The sequence below is a fragment of the Phyllobates terribilis genome, unplaced genomic scaffold (assembly GCF_046119375.1).
Source record: "Phyllobates terribilis strain yellow unplaced genomic scaffold, ASM4611937v1 Scaffold_11__3_contigs__length_659146591, whole genome shotgun sequence".
NCBI lineage: Eukaryota > Metazoa > Chordata > Amphibia > Anura > Dendrobatidae > Phyllobates > Phyllobates terribilis.
This window is the reverse complement of record NW_027362771.1, coordinates 58937015-58956337: the sequence shown is the minus strand read 5'-3', so window position 1 is coordinate 58956337 and position 19323 is coordinate 58937015. Positions and strand designations below refer to the sequence as shown.

Below are 19323 nucleotides of genomic sequence, written 5' to 3'. Positions count from 1 at the left end.
CATTTTATTAAAGAATCCACAGTCTGATTTTACAAACTCAGGGATTAAATCAGTGGTCAAATACTCTGCATTTTCAGTGAATAATTCAACTACTGATTAAACTTTCTCAAAAAGTATAACACATTTACTCTAAAACTATAAACCTGACATCTATTCATTCATTATGGTGCCCTGGTGGGCCATAATTCATTGCAATCCAGTTTCACTATTGTGTGACGTCCAATCTCACAGCCAAGCCATCAATTAAATCTGTTTTTACGTGGCTTCAGTGGCCAACACACAACTGCCGGCAGAATCATATATAAAAGATTAACCTGTTTAGCCAAACAAGTGTTCTATCCCGCCAATACTACATCAGCAGGGATGAAATAGTTTCTTTTGCAGTCTTGATGACAAAAATGCACACAGTGAAACATTTTGTTCTGTTCTATATACTTTTCTTCATTCATAAATGTGAGGATTGTTATGCAGATTGTTATGCAATATCATTCATTCATTCTGATGTCCTATATAGTAAAAGTTTGCCTTTTATATCTGCTGTTTGCTCTACATACCATGGTTACTTGTTATCATTGTCAATGATAGTGATGCAAATTAAAGGGGATGAGATTACAAATATGGCAAGGCTTTTTTCCCAAAAAAAACAAACCCACACTTGTCCATGGCTACAGTATTTCTACTATAGCAACTTAGCGCTATTCACTTTAATGAGTCTGGGATGCAATACTAGACACAATCTATGGACAAGAGCTTTTTTACTATCTCAAACAACCCTAAGAGACCCTCTACTTAAAATAACTAATAGAAAAATATAAGTTTTTTTCTGATGTGCTAAAAAATTATCTAAGAAAGTCATATCCTATACAATTTATACATACATTTTTGGAATACAATGCAGCAGAGTTATAAATGCAGCACACACCATTTTCCTAGTGCATATTTCAGTGGTGCGCCTATTCAATTGATGAAATACTTGCACCTTTGCTAGAAAAGAAAAAAGATGAATTATCGTGGCATGGCTAAATGATTCAGTTTTTTTTGTAAAGAGGCATTCACACGACTACTGATTGCTGGGTTTCCAGCTGCTTGCAAGTCGAGCCCGCATCTTTGCAGGCAGATGATGGTTGGGAGAATCAGCCATCATCTGCCTCGAACCTGATAAATGCCACTATAAATCTGTGACAGCAGCATTAACAGCACACCAGCAGTGGGGGCGCACTGTTTTATGCACCCGTCGGCGCTAGCGTGAGGTGATCACGTGGCGCCTTTGGGTTCACAGACGGCCATTTTTTTGCTATTTCGCCACACTTGGAATTGTTTTCTCCCTTTCCAGTACATCATATGATGAAATGGATGGTGTCATTCAAAAGCACAACTAGTCCCACGAAAAACAAGCCCTCGCACAACTATGTCTATGGAAAAATAAAAAAAAAGTTATAGCTCTTGGAATAAGGGGAGGAAAAAACCAAAGCGCAAAAATGTAAAATCACCTCGTTTTTAAGGGGTTAACTATAGAGAAGATATAAAACAATGTACATATAACAGATCTGCACAGAAACTAGAGATCACATGGTTTGATTTCTAACCAGTGAAGTCTACACATTACGTTGCACAGTAATAGCGTCAATCCATACTTGAACATAAACCTTATAACTCAGTGACAGTTCCTATTATTTGAGTACAACTTCATATGAGAGCAATCTGGAGAAGCAAGGATTGTGATGAAATGTCACATTATAGAGGTGGGAGTCTACCAGTCTGCAAATACTCAGGCGAGGAACATTTATAGACCCTGTCTTAGACTTGTTCTATATACAGAGCCAAAAATCAATACAGGCTAAATTGAAAGTTATTTAATTCTTGCCTTAGGAAAAACTATTGAGTGACACTGTGTAAAACTGGACGTGTGAATTTGCAAGAAACTTATACATGAAGGGTATTGATTTCTGCTTGTACGGGCTAGATTCTGAGATGCTTGCCCTTTTCAAGTTCTTTTACTTTGTTTATGCCTCATTTACTCACCATATATTTGTAAAAATAAATGTAACATAGACATCCAAAATGAATTCTGTAAATATATATGCACACATTAAAATGCTTGAATGATGCAAAGAAAAAAAAACATTCATAGGTTTGCAATTGGCCCGATTTTACCCGAGTGACATAATCCTGGAAGTTTAGAGGTTCCTCTGTAAACTGACAATGTCATAGTCTCAGGTGGCCGGGAGCTTCCACCTCCTCCATGTGTGTTGGTGACATATTGTATATTAATGTGCTGGTTGTCTTGGATTAGTGCATTAGTTTCTCCATTACAAGTCCTTTTCCATTACAGCTTATGTGGAGGCAGCCATGAAGAGAAGGGGATTGGCTTAGCTTAAAGAAGTTGTCCACTACTTTTTCATTGATGCCCTATTCTATCTATTCAGTTCAATTGGAGACGGATGTGAAGTACCCCGCGTCAGCCACTACAGATGGACGGCCAAGCACTGCAAGTAAGTACTTCCGGCACCGATAACAGCTGATTGGCGGGGGTGCCGGGTGCGGGACCCCAGCCAATCAAACATTGATGCCCTATCCTACAGATAGGGCATCAATGAAAATGTAGTGGACAACTTCTTTAAGAACTGTGGCAGGTAGCCGGCCTCTTCATACAAGTAAATGAAATTCAAGGAGGAAAAGGATCGCCCTGGCTCCAAAAGCTCAGATGAAATGATACAGCTTACATTAGAGCCTCTGGGATTCAAGAACCACGAGTGACATTGGGCTTTTGTTGATTTTATGAAAAAAGGATATAAGTTACCATTGAGCATTTTTTTTATGTTGCACAATAGATGGACATAAAATGTGGGTGGTTTATATTTACATGGTAAGATGCTGCTCACAAAAGTAGTATTCATTTCCTAAACAGGGTTTTTGGAAAACCCATATCCCCTAACTGGTTTTCTTTAAGAAAACAAACTGTGCTTTACTCACCCTCCCTAGGTCCATTGCTGGGAGTTTGTCTGTTATTGCCTGCAGCGCTGATGCCTTGTCAGTAACTGAGCTCAGCGGCTGTGCCCAAGTTGACAGCACATGCCGCTCATAGCTGTCAACACTACAGAAAATAAGAGACACTAAGAGCAGTGGCAGAGACTAGCCACTTAACCCTGAGAGGTGAGTAAAGCAGTTAAACAAAATGGAAGTTGAGGTAATGGGTTGTCCGAATCTGAAAATCCCTTAAAAAAGTGCATTGAAACTAAAACTTAATTTAATGACCTTTCCTACTATTAGTCTATTCTTTGCAGATAATGCCTATAGGATCTTTTAAAACAAAGCTCTATACTTTTTATGATATGCTTTAACCTTACAATACCTTGTAATGCTGGCCACATTTTCACTAGTTTCCACTTTCAAGAAGCCCCCAGACTGGGACTTGGCCTTTGTGGTAGACCGTCATAGGTTCAAGCGGTGTTCAGGAGAAAACCAGTGGAAGATTTCAATAAACAGACACATGTGGTAGGAAAAGCTGCAAAGGGTATGGAGCAGTGACATATAGGGATTTTACATAAGTATCAAGGTCCAAAAGCTCTAAGCCCATTCTAGAGGATGCCATAGCTGATTCAATAGGAAGATACCAAGACTTTTTAGATATAAACCATGAATGGAGCGTATTTGCATCAACATTAAAGGGGTGGTCCGAAGGGAAAGTATTTTTCCCTATCTATTTAGTCCCATAATATAAGCTATTTTCTAATATACTTGCTTTAAAAATTCCCGACCGTTCCCTAACTACACTATCTAACTTCTTTTGTATTTTATTTCTCTACTTCTGGTTTGATGATGATTCAATTGAATATCCCCAGTGCATGCTGGGATACTCTAACAAAACTTCATCAGGGGGAAGAGGTTGCGGTCACTGTCACACCCTCTGCCCCCTCCATGAAACTAAGCATCATCAGTAATGTTGAGCGAATTTGTTCGGCATTTCAAATTCGTGTTCGGGGTTCCGGCTTGGTCGCGCCAAAAAATCGTCTCCACCCACGAACATCCCTGATTTGACGCGCGTGACACTTAGGGACACAGCAGGGACAGCACCGTCCCTGAAACAAGTGTCACTGATGATGCTTTGTTTCATGGAGGGGTCAGAGGGTGTGACAGTGACCACAGACTCTGCCCCCTGATGATGCTTTGTTTGAGTATCCCAGCATGCACTGGGGATGCTCAAATGAATCTTCATCAGACTTGAAGTAGAGAAAAGAAAAATACAAAAGTAGTTATATAGTGTAGTTAGGGAATAGTAGGGAATTTTTAATGCAAGTATATTAGAAAAATTGCTTAGATTATGAAACTAACTAAAAAGGGAAAATACTTTGCCTTCGGACCACCCCTTTAAGGATGATTTTGTTGCGCAATGTCTGAAAAATATTTTTTTACAATGACACATAACCAATCAAAGCTCCATGGATTTTTCAGTATCTGCTAAAATCAATGATAACAATAAAGGCAAGTGTTAAATGGAACCTGTTTATGAGAAACATACAAAGTTGACTTAATGCTAAAACAAATATATTACATGGATAATTATCTTCTACAAAGTAATAAAACTCAAAGGATGCACAGATTTTTCAAGCCTTTCTAAGCACACAATCAATTTATACTGCCTTTCACAGTTTTTTCTTTAATAATTTACTGTTTTTTTATGTTCAAAGGATGGAATAGCAAGAGGAAATATCAGTATACACTTTCCACCTCTGCTATCTGCTGAGTGACAATGCCAGTAACAGGCATCCAAACAGCAAAACTACAAATATTTGATCTCTTGGCACTAAATAGGTTTTCTATATTCCATAGACTTGCTCACTTATACCACCCACTTATCCGCAACGATGGTAACCTGCTGTGTACTTGAAGCTTCAGCATCTGATATTAATCCAGTATTTATTGAAACAGAGAAGCATTCACCAAACTATAAAACATCGATGAAGAGGCTGTGGGAGTAAACGATGTGTGTAATAGCCCTTTTGGCTTGGCCAGACGCTTTGTTTTTCCTCGACACATCCATCGAAGCATGTAGCCTCAAAAAACGGGCATCACCTACTATGTAATTGGATTTCTCCAGCACTCTGTTCATCACTGCAGTTTGGCAAGTGCCGTTTTTACAGTTTGGCAAGTCCTCGAAAAAGGCCAAATATGGCTGAAGCATTGCCTTGTCTACCACGTTTTTCTATTTTTGCTACGTGGTTTTAAGGATTGAACAAAAGCTACATTTTTTCATACAAGTTATCTCTGGTGCTTTGGATCTTTTGGAATTCTTTGCTGTTTTCTGGACCTCATGGGAGGTCACATCGAGTTTGCTCAGCATTACCAATGGTGTGTTATTTTTTTTTCACTGCATCAAATTTGGTAAGTGCTGGCCTATCTTTTAGCAAATGCTGGATAAAAATATCCAGATCTAGCATAGTTATTCACATTCTTCTGACATGTTATCTAAACAACCCTCCAATGAAAAATTACAAAAGGAATTTCCCCTTACAACTACAATTACTCATTGGAGGAAATTCATAAATGGTTTCACACTAGGAAATCGGTGACTAACAGTTGCAAAATATTAGGCAAGAAATGTTTGGCCCCAAAAATGTGCTTTCCTGTTCACCTTTTTAAAAAGTAGGCATGGCCTCACAAGAGGGGGCAAAGCCAAATGCAAATTCTCAAATCTGCTATTATTCACGCTAGAAATTGGTGTAAATTACAGGGGAAATTTTTCTTCAGTTTGTGGCAGGCGGGTGAAGATGCACCCGTTAAAAAATTTGGATCCTCTTTCATGAGAGGACTTTTTATTAAGAATGGCATAGAAAATGCCAGCCTTCATAAATTGCCCCCATTGTATACATTACATAGTGGGCATTTAAAGCCAAATTGACTACTGAGTTAAAGAGCTGTAAAAAATGGAAGGTTATATGGAAGAATTGAAAAAAATGTGTAGACACTGTCAATGCTTTTGACACATCAGAGAGGTGTGAGAACGTACTAGGAAAAGCTTCATGATTAAGTCTCCAGGTGGTAGCAAATTTCTCCTAAGTAACTTTTACTATCTTAAGAACCTGAGCTGCATGAAATTGTGAATCCCTCAGCATCATCATTATAAAGGCAGCATCTTGCCAGCCTGATGAGTCCATTAGGGAGAATTCTGAACACCAAAAGCACACAAAGCAATAAGCAAGGAAGAGTAAATTGCCTTTAACTTATAACAGATAAGGAAAAGAAAAAGTAAGTTTTCTTCTAAGCAACAAAAATGTGATAGTGAAAAAAAAAAGAAATTTTTCCTGTAAATATAATGCACGGGAAAAAAAATGAAAATCTGAGATTGATTTGCTGAATCTTGCAATTTGCTGCATAAGAAATACATCAATATCAGTGTGTCAAGCCTTCAAGTTTTTAAACTGAAAATAATGTTACAGCAAAGATCCATTTACAACAATAAAAGTGCACAGGCTCTTTTGTTCGGTTAAGAGCAATGTACAGTAGGTCGCGCAGGTTACCGCTGGTATGAGAAAATGTTCAGGATTGTTTTATACAATGTATTGCACTGTCACATGTTTCGTAGGAGTGAGGCAAATACAAGTGACAATTCTGATTAAAATAGACTTTTTTCTTCAGGTTGACATTTCTGAACACTCGTGCAGAAGAAGCCACATACAATTGTCCACAACAAATAGATTCAGGCCATTATTTTGAAGTGAACTTTGGAAAGTTAAGACACAATGGGCTTCAAACTTCTACAGAGAAAGCAGAAGTGGAATGGAACGGTTGCCCATAAAAAAAATCAATTCAACCATGTTTTATTACCTGACCAGCACTGGTGAAAAATTTGTAAATTTTCTCATGTCTTCTGGCCAATAAACAACACAAAGAAGCAAATATCCAATTCTGATTTGTAAAAAAAGTAATTTTTCCATACATGTCTCAATTAGTGTTGCTCGAACGTGCTCTAATAAGGGGTTATCCGAGCACGCTTGAGTCCTAACCGAGTATCTTCGGTGTGCTCAGAAAATATGTTTGCGTCGCCACGGCTGCATGTCTCGCAGATGTTAAACAGCTGCAACACATGCAGGGATTGCCTGTTTGTCAGACAATCCCTGCATGTCTCACGGCTGTATGACATCATGCAGCTATGGAGACGCGAACATATTTTCTGAGCACGCCGAAGATACTCGGTTAGGACTCTAGCATGCTCAGATAACCTCTTATCCGAGCACGTTCGCGCAACACTAGTCTCAATGTATCGTGTATCCTATGCCATCTTTATAGGCTACAAGATTTACTCATTACAATGAACAATGCTTACCTACAAAGTGAAACTGCAAAAATAAAAGTAAAATGATACAATTTTTATTAATATTACATTATAGAGAAAATGAAAAAGGAACTCTGCATCGGGCACAGCGCTGAACAAAGGTGACAGTTATTTGGCGAAGAAATGCCTAACCTCTACCATATAACAATCAGCATTAAATCACAAGCTACATTAAGGGGAATTAAATGGAATACAACAGTATAAAGAGAGATAAAAACAACCCAGTATAAGGCATGAAAGCTGTCAGCATATATGATAACATGTAAATTTAATAAAGTATCACACACCATACCATGAATATGAAACCAGTAACCAAAAATAAAAGGGTACATGACTATTACTAAATTTCTTTATTTAAGAAACTCCACATTGACCATAAAAGGTGATCAAAATAGGCTATGAATGATTGCTGTCTATTACCAGCCAGAAGCCAACCCCAAGAAGAAGTCACCCCAATATACCCTTATCCTACCAAATAAACAGACTGTTCTATCTCACACATTCTATATGCCTATTAGGCAAAATGCCTTTAGACATTCACAAGATACCACACAAAAAAAAGATGTAACAAGTTAAAGAAGCACTCTCATCAATGTTTTTATCCTCTTAATATATTGCAATCATATTATATAGCACTGTCTACTTACAATTGCTCATTTTGCCTTTCTACCCAGTTAATTCTTCTCTTTTCTCTGCTTTATGAACAAACAGGAAGTCTCTTTTTCCCTGCATGAGTCATCTCCCTCTTCAACTCTTGACCCAGCAGTTCTGTTCCTCCCCCTGTCAGGGACTTTTGCAGCAATGACTCATGCAGGGAAAAGAAACTTCCTGTTTCTATACAGAACTTGCAAAGTGAGCAATTGTAAGCACACAGTGTTATATAATGTGACTGCAATTTACTAGATTTGAGATCAAGATGCAGGAACTTAGGGTTGCAGATTTTTTTTCACACTGCTAAAAAACAAAAACTATATACACAACGCGTTTTGGCTGTTTGCAGCACCTGAAGAAGGCTGCAAACAGTCAAAACGCGTTGTATATTTTTTATTTGTTTTATATCAGTGTGAATAAAAATGTTTACCTACAAGCAACCTGATGTTCTGGCACCTTGATCTCACTTGGTGGCAAAGACAGAGCCATTCCCTAATTCTCCTTTCTGGCATCCACACTGTGGGATACTCCTGTCTCAGGGTTCAATCCCACCTCACCAGGTCTGCGGCAGTCTTTTGCAAATTCATCCATACTTCAAGCAGAAGTTGTGCCTCTGCTTGCACAACTGAATCAGGTGAGCAATTTCCTATAGATACTCACCTTTTCAATTGATCAAATCTTACTACGCTTTGATAGCGCCACATTTTTTCTCCTTTAGGAAATTTATGACTGCAGTATATTAAGAGGATAAAAATTTTAATGGAAGTGCTTCTTTAAAGTAGAGAGTGCATGTACTAAGAGACTCTCTTTCTGGAGGATCTCGCACGTCAATGTCAGATGTCAATGAGTATACTTCAGTGAACAATTTTCCTTGTGGTGTAGCTGCTAAGTTCTGGCAGACATAAAATACAGCTGGTGTCTCAGCAGTAGGTCGTCTGCTATAAGTATATTTTTTCAGCACCCTACTTGAATATGTTTTTAAGACTCATTCTCATGGTTTTATGGGTCATTTTTGTATAGCACAATATGGTTTTCCTAGACCTAGAGGTATAGGAGATATCTACTGTACCTTTATATGTTTCTGATTTCATTTCTCTGGGATGTCATATGTAGTGTTGAGCCACCCCCGTAGTGTTCGAGTTCGGTTCGGTTCGTCGAACACCCGTGTGTTCGCCGAACTGTTCGTCGAACTGTTCGTCGAACACCTTCGAACACCGTTAAAACCAATGGCAGGCAAACAAAAACACATAGAAACACATAGAAAACACCTTCAAAGGTGTCCAAAAGCTGACAAACTGCTCAGAAGACATAACTAACACATGGAAAAGTGACAAGTACATATAGTCATGCGAAAATAAAAGAGGTGGAGGAGTAAAAGGAGGGGGAGACACAGATATAGGCATGTCATGCCCTTCTAAAATCCAAAAAGTGAGAAGCCGACACGGCCAGTCCGCTCCTGCCCGTGCCACCTCCGTGTCGCCGGGTTTGTGCCAGAGCCGCGGTGAACCCTGACGGCCAGCCCCCCTCTCCCAATACTGGTGCCTGTCCGCTGGTGGGTCGAGCGAGCCCCCCTGTGGTGGAGGCAGCTCTAAGCTTTTTAATTTAAATTGTCTCTCTAATTTGAATGAATACACTTTAAATCCATTTACAAGGATCTATTGGAGGGCAAGTCTCATGCCAGCAGCTGCGGTAATTCCAGCTCCAGTAGCGTCCACTAAAGCTGCTGCAGTTAAAAAGCTTTTATAAGGATCGAGCTCGGCTGTCCACCGCAAGGCATCCTACTGCCAGTCCCAGCCCCTATGCCTTGGGGTGCCTCCTGATGCTCTTCACTAAGTATCCCATGGTCCCGAAGCATTTCCTTAGAAAAAATTAAGTGTCTAAACTACAGGTGGCGTAGCTTGCTTAACAGCCGGGATAATCCGCTGACTAGCAGACACTGCTACTAGGCACAAAGTATTTCCTGGGCTAGATGCAGTTAAAAATTTGTAATTAGATACTCTCGTTGGATGCTGAGAAAGCATTCCATAGAGTCTCCTGGCACGCCATATATGATTCTCTTAAAAAGCTTGGGGTAGGGGTCTAGGGGACCCTTTTATAGCCAAAATCACGGCCCTGTATCGCAATACGTCACCTAGGCTGAAGATAAATGGAACTGTAGCACCCTGAGGGCTCGGTTGCTACAGACGTATTGCACCTCACCCAGAGGTGTGATATCTCACTCTCAGGTAAGGATCGAGTGTGGATCAGGACCCGACACCTGCATGCATTACACCACATTGCCGTGGGGCAGGGCGACCAATATGCCCCTGAGATGGGCACGACAGTCCCTGTCCATGGCTGGAGTGGGGGGAGGGAACACTGAGGAAGGGGAACCCTGTAGTGCAGGAGCAGGGAGGAAGCAGTTCCTGGGTGCATTGAGAAGGGAGTATAAAAGGTGGGCACCATCTTAGTTCAGTGCAGAGAAGTCTGAGCAGAAGTGGCAGGGAGCAGGGGCTCTGCATAAGCTCTGCTCCGGAGGCGGGCCTAGTAACAGAGGCCCAGGCCTGGAAGAGGGAGAAGGAAGGAAGAGGAGCGGAGAAGGCTCCAGGAACGAGGAATGAAGGGATCCCAGGGTTGCGGACGGGCGAGTCGCCACCGCACGCCCGAATCCACCTACGTGGAGGGGTCAGGCCAAAGGGGGAGACCGGTCCCCGAACTAGTGGAGGCAGGAAACAACCCTCAGCTAGAAACCGGAGGCTCTGACATTTTATGTGGCGCAGCCCCTCGCTACACCCACTAGGAAGGCACCACATAGGGTCAGGGAAACTGGCGCCAAGTTTACCAAGAGGAGGCCCGAGGCAGCCGGACAGAAGTGTTGGTAAGAAAGGCCAGACAAAGGACACACAAAGGGGGTCCTGTGAAGTGCTCCAAAGTTATCTGGGAGTTGTCTGAGCCCCTCACCTGGTGAGCACAGTACGACGTGGGCAGCCGTTACCTGCAGACGTGGTCTGGATAATAAGAACTGTGAGTAAAGGCCCTGGACTGCATCACTGACTCCGTGTCGTTACTGCTGCTGCCCTGCACCATCACCCCCATCCTCCGCATACACTGCCCTGAGGCTATACTCCTCCCGTGGGGAGTTATGCTACGCTCTGCTGCACCCACAACACCAGCCTCAGCGGTCTGCCCTGTAGCGGCGGTTCACTCTGACCGCAATCCACGGGTGGCGTAGTCGGACATTTAAACATCAAAACCACATAAATAGTTCCGCCACTGGTTTGACCGCCCTGAGCCACGGAACCGGGTCGCCGCCACGAAGACTACAACCACCAGCATCCACCAAAAAGGGTCCGGCTCCGGGTGTCCCAAGGCCCAGGGGGTGCGTCAGAACATTTTCATCACCTTTCACAATCACCAATGGGACAAGGCAGGGATGTCCTCTGTCCCCTCTCTTATACATCCTAGTGACGGAGCACCTGCTCTCATCAATTCGCCATAACCCCAATATTAGGTGGATTGAGGTGGGAGGCACCGAGTACAAGTGCTCTCTATTTGCTGATGATGTCCTAGTATATATCACTCAATCACAAATATCCATCCCTGCTGTTATGGCTGAAATAGATCACTTTGTTACATGGTAAAATTTTAAAATCAATCCAGCGAAGTCTGAGGCCCTCGATGTCTCCCTCCCCAAATCCATATAGGATTCCATCCAGTCCAACTTTCCCTTTGCCTAGCCCTCACAGGGTATCAAATACTTAGGAATTCCTATTCATAGCGACCTCTCCCATCTATGTTATCTTAATTTTGGGCCCTTTATTGAACAATTCCATACAGACCACGGTTGGCAAGTTAGAACTGTAAGATTCACTACGTGAACCACTGGTGTTTTGTGGAAAAGCACATGTACACTGCGTTCCAAATTATTATGCAAAAAGTGTTTAGGAGTGATAAGGGAAGAATTTGTTTGTTTGTCAGTTAAACTCATTGATGGTGATGTGTGTCAGGGCTCTTTATATCAATGTAAGCAATTGCAGACACCTGTGCTAATTAGTTTGGCAGGTGTGTCCAATGAAAGGCAAGACTACTTAAGAAGGCTCTCTCACATTATTAAGCAGCCTACATTTTCTGCCAAAATGGGAAAGAAAAAGGATGTGTCGGCTGCTGAGAAGCAACAAATTGTGGAGTGTTTAGGTCAAGGCATGACTACAATCAACATTGTGCGATGATCAGGATGAAGTGTCTTGGCAATCAAGAAGTATGTAGCTGATTCACAGTACACACGTGTGCGTGCTGATAAGGGCAAATTGAGGACTCTTTCCTACAGGCAATTACGTCAGGTTAAAAGAGCAGCGGCAAGAAAGCCTTGTCATAGCAGCAGACAAGTTTTTGAAGCTGCTGGTGCCTCCAACGTCCCCCGAACAACAAGATGCAGGGTCCTTCAGAGGTTTGCAGCTGTGCATACGCCATCCTGTCGACCTCCTCTATCCACTTCACACAAGCAGAAACGGCTCCAGTGGGCCAAACATTACATGAAGACTGATTTCAAAACTGTTTTGTTCACGGATGAGTGCCGTGCAGCGCTCGATGGTCCAGATGGATGGAGTGGAGGATGGCTGGTTGATGGACACCCCACGCAAACACGGCTACAGCGCCAACAAGGAGGAGGTGGAGTAAGGTTTTGGGCTGGAATCATGGGGAGAGAGATTGTCGGCCCCTTTAGGATCCCTGAAGGCGCTAAAGATGAACTCCATAATGTATGTGGATTTTCTCAAACAGCACTTCCTGCCATGGTTCAAGAAGAAGAACCGTGTATTTCACAGCAAGATCATTTTTCTGCATGATAATGCACCATCTCATGCTGCACATAAAACATCTGCATCTCTGGCTGATATGGGCATAAAAGGGGACAAACTTATGGTGTGACCCCCATGCTCCCCTGACCTCTACCCCATTCAGAACCTTTGGAGCATCATTAAAAGGAGTGTCTATGATGGCGGGAGGCAGTTCACATCTAAGCAACAGCTCTGGGAGGGTATTCTGTCCTCATGCAAAACAATTGAAGCAGAAACCATCCAAAACCTGACAAATTCAATGGACGAGAGAGTTCAGAAGCTCCTTTCGAACAAGGGGTCCTATGTGAAAATGTAACATCAGCTACAATAAAGTTTTGAGTTGAAAACTGTTTGATTTCAGTTTCTAACAACCTGCTAATGCTTATAATTTCAAAAATGACCATTTTTTTGGTCTTTATTAAAATGAAAAGGTTGATCGAAAAGTTTGGGGGATCTAAGAGTGTGGCAACCCAGTAGTCATGATTACTTCGAATTCTGACAATATGAGGGTCATGCTGCAGGTAGTGCAGCAAGAAGGCACTTATGTGTCTTGCGCATCTCGGAGCCCCAAAATTATTTTCCGGGCTAGATGCAGCTAAAAATTATTTTTAATTTTAAATCTGGTGGAGCTTATTATAGATGGCCTAATAGGATCAGTGCTGCACACTGCTACAAAGCCCAAATTATTTTCCAGTCAAGATACAGATAAACATGATTAGTAATTTGAAAGCTTAAAACGGTTGGTAGGGTGATTTTAACCAATCATCAAGCTTTTACTCTCCCCAGGATGACACAGGGGTAGAAAAGTCGTTTCGGATCCATGATTTGTTCATCTTTATGAACGTGAGTCTGTCTACATTATCAGTGGAGAGCCGCGTGCGCTTATCTGTCAGCACACCACCAGCAGCGCTGAACACACGTTCAGACAGAACGCTGGCTGCGGGGCATGACAAGATCTCCAAGGCGTAAGTGGCTAGCTCCGGCCATTTATCCAGATTGGAAGCCCAAAAAGAGCAAGGGTCCAGTGACACAGTCGTGGCTTCAATGTTTACTTGGAGATACTCCTGTACCATCGTCTCTAGGCGTTGACTATGTGTCAGACTTCTTGTCTCCTGTGGCCTTGCAAAGGATGGGCTAAAAAAGTGGTGAAATGATTCCGCAAAATTGATGTTACCAGCAGATACTGTGGTTCTGTTACGGTTTGAGTGCTGAACACTTGACGGTCCCACGGTTGGCAAGTTGGAACTGTGAGATTCACTACGTGCACCACTGGTATTTTGTGGAAAAGCACATGTAAGATTCTGCAACAGTCTCTGCTGATACTCCTGCATGCGTGCATCCCTTTCTATGGCAGGAATAATTTCTGCAAATTTACTTTTGTACCGGGGATCTAACAGTGTGGCAACCCAGTAGTCAGGATTATTTCTAATTCTCACAATTCGAGGGTCATGTTGCAGGTAGTGCAGCAAGAAGGCACTCATGTGTGTTGCGCATCCAGGAGCACCAAGTCCCTGTTGTGTTGGTGGCGAGGTAACAATCATGCTTCCTTCCTCTGTCCTCTCCCCCCAACCTCGCACAACAGAAATGTGATCAAGGTCTCCCTCATCTGATGAGTCTTCCATCAGTTCGTCCTCCACTTCTTCCTGGGCTCCTGCACCTTCCTCACTAGTTTGGCTGCTACCATGCGCCCTGGTAAAACCATCTCCCCCACCCTCACATGCCTGCCGCCTTGGTGCTGCCGACCGTCTGGACCTTGCAGATGTTAGCCCTTCCGCATACAACTCCTCCTCCTCTACTTCCTCCACCTCCTCTTGTGCCACCACCTGACTCCGAATTCTGTTTAACATGTGCTCCAGCATGTAAATCACCGGAATAGTCATGCTGATAATGGCATCGTCAGCACTAAACATCTTCGTCGCCATTTCAAAACTGTGCAGAAGGGTGCATAGGTCCCTGATCTGAGACCACTCCTCCAGCGTGATTTGCCCCACCTCTGAATCTCGTTGGCCCAGGCTATACGTCAGAATGTATTGCACCAGGGCTTGTCGGTGCTGCCACAGTCGCTGCAACATGTGCAGAGTTGAATTCCACCGGGTAGGCACATCGCATTTTAGCCGGTGAAGTGGCAGGCCCAACGACTTCTGTAGAGATGTAAGTCGCTGTGCTGCGGGATGCGAACGGCGGAAGTGAGCACACAGCGACCGTGCCCTCTGCAGAAGGCCATCTAGTCTGGGATAGTGGGCTAAAAATTGCTGGACAACCAGGTTCAACACGTGAGCCATACAAGGCACGTGTGTCACATTGCCCCGGCGAAGGGCCGCACCCAGGTTTGCAGCATTGTCGCACACGGCCTTCCCTGGTTTCAGGTCCAGTGGAGACAACCATTCATGAAATTGGTTCTCCAGAGCTGACCACAACTCCTCAGCTGTGTGACTCACATTTCCCAGACATTTCAAAGTAAAAACCGCCTGATGACGTTGAGCCCTACTGCCAGCATAGTAAGGAGGTGTGCAGGATCCCTTCTGCGCAGTTAGAAAGCTTGTGGCATGACCAGACAGGCTTTGGGTGCAGGTGGAAGACCGAGAGGAGGTTGAGGAGGCAGAAGCAGTGGAGGAACTTTGACATAAAGAGGATTGACGCACAACTCGTGGGGACGGCAAGACTTGGACTGCAGCCCCTTGTCCTGCTGTCACCATAGTTACCCAGTGCCCAGTCAGCGACATGTAACGCCCCTGTCCATGCCTACTCGTCCAAGTGTCTGTGGTGAAATGCACCCTGTCACACACAGAGTTTCTCAAAGAAGCGGTGATGTTGTGTGCGACATGCTGGTGGAGCGCAGGCACACCTTTCTTTGAGAAGTAGTGCCGACTGGGCATCTGTTACTGGGGCACTGCGACGGACATAAGGTCTCGAAAATCCTCTGTGTCCACCAGGCGGAAAGGCAGCATTTCTGTAGCCAAGAGCTTGCAAATGGTGAAATTCAACCTCTTAGCTTTCTCATGGCTAGGAGGAAATGGTCTTTTACTTGTCCACATCTGAGGGACCGAGGGCTGGCTATTGTGCTTAGACGGGGTTGATAAGGGTGTCCCCGGCAAACTGCCGGTCTGTGAGGAAGATGCAGGCGGACATGTTAGGTTGCCTTGATCCAAAGGTGGTGCTATCGATGTCGGACAGCGCTCAACACCAGCTGGTGTTACCACCTCCAAAGAAAATGATGACCTGCCAATCACGCTGGCTGTTGCGGGTAAAGAGGTGGCAGGTCTGCGCCCCAAAACAGGTGTGACTGCTGTCCCCCCAGTCACAGAGGATGAAGAGGCCGCGGATGCACAAGATATGGCAGACGGTGGTTGGCCCGGCCGGCTAGGCCGCATTGTAGCACACTGAGCTTCCCACTGCAACTTATGCTTCATGTCAATGTGCCGGTTCATGCATGAAGTACTCAAACTATGTATTTTTTGGCCTCTACTTAGCTTTTGCTGACAAATGTTACAGATAACACGAGTTGGGTCATCTTTATCGATCTGAAAAAATGCCCAGGCTATGCAAGGCTTAGCACCCATGCGACCTGAAGAGCCACCACGACTTGTGGTGAGAGGCAGAGTTGTGTTTGAGGATGCAGTTGTTGACGTGCTTCCAGTACTACGTCTCTGTCCAGGAAGGCGCAACCTGACCTTGTCGTCACTAGCATCTTCCTCCACCTCCTCTGCTGACCTCATCTCTTGGCTGACTGTGGGTTGACAGTAAGTGGGATCTCCAACCTCATCATCATCACCCTGTGTGTTATCACACCCGTCTTCCTCAGAGCCAACCTGTTCCTGCCCTGACAAAAAACTAAAGTTGTCGCTCCAATCAGGTATTTGAGTCTTATCATCGTCTTCCTCATTGTCTCCACCAACAGGACTTACAGTTTGGGAATGAGGGTCTACATTATGGTCAGAACCTTCTGCGTCTGGTCCTGGATCCGACTCATAAAGATTCTGGGCATCAGTGCAGATCATTTCCTCGTCTGGATTCACAGAAGCGCTGGAGTCGACCTCTGATTCCCAGGCTATAGTATGAGTAAACAGCTCTGCAGACTCAACCATCTGTTCTACCTCATACTCAGACGGGCAGCTGGAGATTTGGGAGCTGTGAGGAAGCAAGTGCGATTTGGGTGACACCTTTGAGGACTGGAGTATTTGTGATGTTGAAGTTGATGTGGAGGAGAGCCCAATTAAAGGAGCACTTGATATCCGTTGAAGCACCTGCTGTTTTTGTGCCTCATCTGGAATTTGTAGCGATTGGCGTGGCCGTAAGAAAGGGATCTTATCACATTGTCCGCTAAAAGAAGTAGACATTTTAGTTTGGCTGGAAGATGGTCTTTCTTCTGCAGATGTTACTGTTGCTTTAACACCTACCCCACGGACACAACCTTTTTTCCCCTTCCCAACACGCCTATTCCCCTTTCCACCAGCAGCAGGCCTTTTTCCACTCATTTTGGTGGTTAACTAATTCACAACTCTGGAGTTGTTTGCACAAAAAACAATGGATGGTAACCGAGCAGAGCTGAGTGGCCAAACTGTGGTATTAGGCCAAAACTATTGGCTGGGTTAGATGCAGAAAAAAATTATATTCAATTTGCAACCTGATGGAGGTCAGTATAGATGGACTAATACAACAAGTCCCACACACAGCTAGAAGCCCAATATTTTTTCAGAGGTAGATGCAGAAAAAAATATATTCAGTTTGCAACCTGATGGAGGTCAGTATAGATGGACTAATACAACAAGTCCCACACACAGCTAGAAGCCCAATATTTTTTCAGAGGTAGATGCAGAAAAAAATATATTCAGTTTGCAACCTGATGGAGGTCAGTATAGATGGACTAATACAACAAGTCCCACACACAGCTAGAAGCCCAATATTTTTTCAGAGGTAGATGCAGAAAAAAATATATTCAGTTTGCAACCTGATGGAGGTCAGTATAGATGGACTAATACAACAAGTCCCACACACAGCTAGAAGCCCAATATTTTTTCAGAGGTAGATGCAGAAAAAAATATATTCAGTTTGCAACCTGATGGAGGTCAGTATAGATGGACTAATACAACAAGTCCCACACACAGCTAGAAGCCCAAATATTTTTTCAGAGGTACTGTAGATGCAGATAAAAATTATTTTGAATTTGCAACCTGATGGAGGTCAGTATAGATGGACTAATAGAGAAAGTCCGACACACTGCTAGAAGGCCAAATATTTTTTCAGAGCTAGATGCAGAAAAAAATTATATTCAGTTTGCAACCTGATGGAGGTCTGTATAGATGGATTAATAGAACAAGACCCACACACAGCTAGAAGCCCAATATTTTTTCAGAGGTAGATGCAGAAAAAAATATATTCAGTTTGCAACCTGATGGAGGTCAGTATAGATGGACTAATACAACAAGTCCCACACACAGCTAGAAGCCCAAATATTTTTTCAGAGGTACTGTAGATGCAGATAAAAATTATTTTGAATTTGCAACCTGATGGAGGTCAGTATAGATGGACTAATAGAGAAAGTCCCACACACTGCTAGAAGGCCAAATATTTTTTCAGAGGTACTGTAGATGCAGATAAAAATTATTTTTAATTTGCAACCTGATGGAGGTCAGTATAGATGGACTAATAGAGAAAGTCCGACACACTACTAGAAGGCCAAATATTTTTTCAGAGCTAGATGCAGAAAAAAATTATATTCAGTTTGCAACCTGATGGAGGTCAGTATAGATGGACTAATACAACAAGTCCCACACACAGCTAGAAGCCCAATATTTTTTCAGAGGTAGATGCAGAAAAAAATATATTCAGTTTGCAACCTGATGGAGGTCATTATAGATGGACTAATACAACAAGTCCCACACACAGCTAGAAGCCCAATATTTTTTCAGAGGTAGATGCAGAAAAAAATATATTCAGTTTGCAACCTGATGGAGGTCAGTATAGATGGACTAATACAACAAGTCCCACACACAGCTAGAAGCCCAATATTTTTTCAGAGGTAGATGCAGAAAAAAATATATTCAGTTTGCAACCTGATGGAGGTCAGTATAGATGGACTAATACAACAAGTCCCACACACAGCTAGAAGCCCAAATATTTTTTCAGAGGTACTGTAGATGCAGATAAAAATTAGTTTTAATTTGCAACCTGATGGAGGTCAGTATAGATGGACTAATAGAATGATGCTATGCCCAAAAGATTTTACTTCACTAGGTGCAGTAAAAAAATTGGTATTCTATACACAGGTGGTATATCTTGCAACACAGATAGGCTACTCCACTGACTAACACACTCTGCAATAGGCCAAAAAGGATTAGCTTTGCTAGATTCAGCCAAATGCTGTGAAAAAAACTTGCACAGCAGTGGCACAGACCTGCCTGGCAAAAACTGATAGGAACTGATGTAACCTAGTCCTGAAAAGGACTCCTGTTACAATTAGTCTTTACTCCCACAATCTATCTATTTAAGAGCACAGACCTGCCTGATAAAAGTCGTAGGAAATGC

The 19323-nt window shown here is 43.0% G+C and overlaps 1 protein-coding gene across 1 annotated transcript in view; it reads right to left on the bottom strand.

Moving 5' to 3' along the window:
* The window catches only part of KCTD16 (potassium channel tetramerization domain containing 16), a 449673-nt gene that overhangs the window by 2234 nt on the left and 428116 nt on the right, over positions 1-19323 (bottom strand). The gene's annotated exons all lie outside the window — the stretch shown is intronic.